Raw genomic sequence first — 5,507 nt, 5'->3', positions numbered from 1 at the left:
ACAATATTTTCACCTTTGAATTGTTCTGGAGTGAAACTAATCCTTTTTCTGTTGCTTAATATGAATGAATATGTCTCTTGTTCCTACATACATGATTTAAAATTGGATTTAACCACTTAAATCATTAATTTTACAGCTCAGCGTCAGGACTGCGGATCATAAAATATATTCGGCTCCTTAATTTGAAAACGGAAATATTCAGACATGTTTTACCATTTTAACAAGTCAAACCAAACGGCAGACGCATTACTGCCAACAGTGAGAAATAAATCAATAAAATACTGTCATCATTTGTTTTATAAACAAAAAAGTTTTTATTTCATGCCAACTTTCACAATATTCCACGCACGTTTGCACGCGCGTATTTCCGCGTAATTGACAATATCCTGACATATTCCCACGCATCCTCCCTATTTTTCATTCAAAATAAAGCACTCGTACTTTTATTTCTTACTCGGTTGTGGACAGTTCGTCTCTTTCCAAGCCTTACTTTGCATTAACCTCAATTCCTTCCTTTGTTTTTTTACTAGAACTTAAACTTTTGAAGTCTTTGCTTGTATTTCATTCGATGATTTTCCCTCGCAGTGTCCTTCATTCTCCAGTTGATATTCATTTTTTATACATATCGTGGAAGGGCAAGTCTGCCAAATACAAAATCAACACAGAACTTTTGTTACTTGGCACTGTCCTTTAGGTAATGACAAAACCCCCACTCCCCCCCCCCCCCCCCCCCCCCCCCCCCCCCCCCCCCCCCCCCCCCCCCCCCCCCCCCCCCCCTCCCACAAAAAAAGCCCTTCCCCCAACCACCTGCCTCTAGTACAGAGGACCTTATGTGATTACGATCATACTGAAGAGGACAGAGGATATCGCGTTCTAGGAGAGAGTTGTAAGAAAACCTCACCAAACAAGGACCGAATAACTGCATTTGTGACTTCCATGCAGTATTCTGTGGAACAGGGAAACTTACACTATACACTGGTGTGCAATTCCAATTGGAAAGTTCCCCAAGAACAATTCTCTTAGCAACAAGGCGTGAACCGACCTCCTGCTTACTCGGAACGCGTGCAAGATTTTCCCCCTCATGCAGAAGTTGTAAACATTATATACCTAACTTTTAACGTAAATTAAAACGTGATAAAAACTATGTTCAAATAGAGCGTTGATTCACCAACGAATATTGAAATATGTGCACTATATTCTAGCAGAAATAATTTTTCTGTACTATTTAACATCCACAATATTTATTTTTTACATTTTCATTCTAACAATTAAAGCATAAATATCCTATCGTAAAATTCCTGTATCTTTAACTCATCGCAAGACACCTTTTTCAAACCTTTTTATTCTCTTCCATAAACCTTTCCCACCTTCCAAACAACAAGAACAAGAACAAGAACAAATTAGTTTGTAGGCTTACTCCCCGAGTAAGCGATAACTATAAAACAAGCAGATGAAGGTGATCTTAAGCTGAGATAAGGCGAAACCAACATACTATTAGGACCTTAATTTTTTTTTTTTTTAAATGTCCAACTCTCTTCCAAATGTTTATTGCCTATTGACGATTTAATTTTCTAAGCACACACACACACATATCTAATTCATTTTCCTTTCTGAGGTGACTGACCTCCATCATTTTATTATATTTCTCTCCAATGGCGACCGCATTTGGGCAGGTATAGTCTTTTCTTCCGCTTTTCCGTCTCCTTCTTTCCGCCGCCGCCGCTGCCTTTATGGATATCATATTCCAGTGTGTTTGTCATTCCATCTGCCGTGTGTGGCCTCAGCTGGCAGCCTGAGATTTACTTACAGGGACTGAAAAGATGAAACCAAGTCCAATTGGAACTCTTTTCATGAGTTGCATGTTTACAAAAGACATTCCTTGTTCGCTCACGTCTCTCTCTCTCTCTCTCTCTCTCTCTCTCTCTCTCTCTTGCTCTCACACACGCGCATACAAACAATACACATACACATACACGCAGGGACGCCAGCACACAAAATAAAGCTGATATCAAATTAAAAACAAAACGAAAACTGCCATCGTTAGTAATAAAACTAACAATATAACTAAATTAGTTTGTTTTTGTTTGTATGGTGTTTTTACGTTGCATGGAACCAGTGGTTACTCAGCAACGCGACCAACGGCTTTACGTGACTTCCGAACCACGTCGAGAGTGAACTTCTATCACCAGAAATACACATCTCTAACTCCTCAATGGAATGCCCGAGAATAACTAGTTTAGTTAATCCGCTAGACAATGGTTCTTTATATTATCTATGAAATCTCATTCTGTCTTTTTGTTTTAAGATTCCCTGCAGTTGCATTTTACTTATACTGCTATAGTTGACTAAATCTTAAAATAAGGAATGTCAGGAATTCGGGAAATCTTGCTTACAGCTGCTTTTCTATAGTTTCTGACATTCCTTGGTGTTCTTTGTATCTCCTGATTAATAGCCATTTTATGTTTGGCTTTTATGATAGCCGTCTGGAAATGTCCAAGCGAATTCATGGATGCCCGTTTCCTGGAAAAGGGTATCTCCAGTCAGAAGATTGTTTGCAACACAAAAAGTAATAGAGTGTTTCCTGTTTCTCTCTCTCTCTCTCTCTCTCTCTCTCTCTCAGGCATTCCATTCCCATTACGCCCTCCATAAATTCTATATTCCTACCAAATTTTGCATTGTTATATCAAACTGCGATAATTCTCATATCTCCTCCTGGTATGTCATCAACAAAACTTTATAGATATATGAAAAAAAAAAAAAAATTCCTGGTTTATAATCTCTCGAAGTTAATTTGCTGGTACTACATTATTAATTATAATTGCACATTTTTTAAAATTTAAATCTTGCATACAGCAATCCACTGCCAAGAGGTTCCTATTGTAGATTCACATCAACCGTGCATTTGACGTCTAGGCCAGTCCCTTACGACGTTCCTGATTGCCTGTTGATAAGCCAATCACAGGGCTGGAAACTCTCAGTCTCATTCAAGAGTTCACATAGGCAGGATGTATGTTCCACCTCTCCTGAAAGACGTATCCTTCAGGAGAAGTGGAAAATACGTCCTGCCTATGTGAACTCTCTCGAGAGACCTTGAGTTTCAAGCCCTGTGATTGGCTTATCAACAGCCAATCAGGAACGTCGTAAGGGATTGGCCTAGACGTCAAATGCACGGTTGATGCGACTCTATAATAGCAATTTCATACTTTGGGGAATGGGGTCATTTCTTAATATCATCTATCCATTCATGCGTCTGAATCCAAGGAGGATTCATTGGCTGGGTTCAACAAAGGATGAAAGATGCCTTTTCAGCATTTCCTACCGACATAAATAACTCTTTATCTTGTCTATTGATTTTTTTTAACTGGGAACTGCAGAGTTGAAGCGGAAGAGAACTAAAGAAGTTCGATCTACAAGCCAACAGATGTTCTTATCCTTATCTCATATCCAAGATCTAATAGATAGGTTAGCTGGACACGGTGCTCACTATGGACAAAGGATATAACAATCGGAAGATATTTACACAACACACCTAAGCATACCTTTATTAACATAAGTTGATTTAAGTTATGCAACGAGATAGTTACATGGTTCCATTTTAATGGGGTTCGTATAATATTCTTAATGATAGTCTAATCATTGCAGGACAAGAATTTATCCATTGGGTACTTACAATATCACTTACAATCTCCCTGTAACTTTAAGATGCGCACTGAATAAGTTTGTAAGGTTAGTCTTTTTTCTCAAATTTAAATATTACAAAATACAAAAAATAGTTTTCAACTCTTTATCATATAAACGCAGTTTTCCTAAATAATACGGAAATGGTTCGGTAAAATATTCCGACCACAGTTACTGCGCACTAAAAGAGATATTATCTTCACAGAAGCGAACCATACGGCCCTAAGTAAACTACTGTTCCCTCTCTGATAATGATTTGTGGCGTTCTAAACAGAGATATATTAAGGCCATGAAATGTTTTACTCAAGTCTAGTACATACTTCGTAACATTATTTTTCTAATTTGTAGTTCCGTAATGCGCCAAAACCTACAATTCTCTCTCTCTCTCTCTCTCTCTCTCTCTCTCTCTCTCTGAAAAAAAATGTAAGTTCGTAGTCAACTCGTAACTTAGTAACGGATTTTCGAAATCACTGTACTACAAAGGGTTTTATATATATATATATATATATATATATATATATATATATATATATATATATATATATATATATATATATATATATACATATTTTCAAAAGGGACATATATATATATACTTAATTACACGACTGAAAATCTAATATTTAGTAATGAACAAAAGCTGGAAATCTGGTACGAAGACGTTATTAAATCAGAAAGTCGTTTGATCATTAATGAAATTGTAGCCTCCGTATAATAAAATCAGATTTTTATTTCATGGTCTATATAGGTAAAAGTTTTTTTTATACATATTTTCATTCTCTCTCTCTCTCTCTCGATCTCCTCCTCCTCCTCTTCTCTCTCTCTCTGAAGTATTCAAAGTCTCATCTGAATATGGAATGGTGTGCAAGAATAAATTTCCATGTAAATAGACACAGATAAATCCCGGGAATTGTGAATGGGACACAATGAGAAAAACGATAACGGTACACAATAGAAGTGGAATACTGCTAGATTACGTTCAAATTCCGCAGTGAATCTTTAATAGAAAATTCTATTAAAAGCAGGTCGTTCAAGATTCACGATGCTAGACCAATGGCGCTTTGTAATTCCCAGTGGCAGAATTACAACTATTATGAATTCAGATGTTCAAGTTAGAAGCTTCTGGGAGTTTATTTATTTTTTTTTTTCTGTATTCTTGCATAAGCTTCTTGCTGATTTATAAATTCATTATATGTATATATACATATATGTAAATATATATACTATATATATATATATATATATATGATCTATATATATATATATATATATATATATATATATATATATATACCCTGTATTCTCGTGTGCGTAACTCACAGATTAAAAAAAAAAAAAAAAAAAAAAAAAAAGGAGAGAGAAAACGAACCTCCAGGTCACCGTAATCACCTTCCTCTGAATTTCAGCGCACATAATCAGACTCCGGGAGAAGACGAATGCATCTTTATCTCTCCCCCATCCAACTTCATCTAACTTTTTTAGGGGCCGGGCGCTCTTGGCTGCGTCTCATCTACGCTGCAGCGTTTCATTGATGTCATCATGGATCTTGTGTCAAAACTTTTCCGCCTACGTCACTGGAGGCAATAAAAAGTTTCGGTGGCCCCCCTCACCCCCAAACCCCTCTCTCCACCCCCGCCCCACCACATGACCGCGGATGAATGACCTACGCTAAGTACCTCAATCAAAAGCTATCCGAGGAGAATGGCCCGAAGCTTAAAGTTAGGGAAGGTCGAGTTAATTTAACAAAAGAAAAAAAATTATGAATAAAAGGGACGTGCAATTTGGACATGAGCAGTAACGTTGATCCGTTGGATTTTCGTGAATAAAAT

Source organism: Macrobrachium nipponense, chromosome 9 (assembly GCF_015104395.2).
Source record: "Macrobrachium nipponense isolate FS-2020 chromosome 9, ASM1510439v2, whole genome shotgun sequence".
NCBI classification, from domain to species: domain Eukaryota; kingdom Metazoa; phylum Arthropoda; class Malacostraca; order Decapoda; family Palaemonidae; genus Macrobrachium; species Macrobrachium nipponense.
This window is presented reverse-complemented; position numbering follows the sequence as displayed.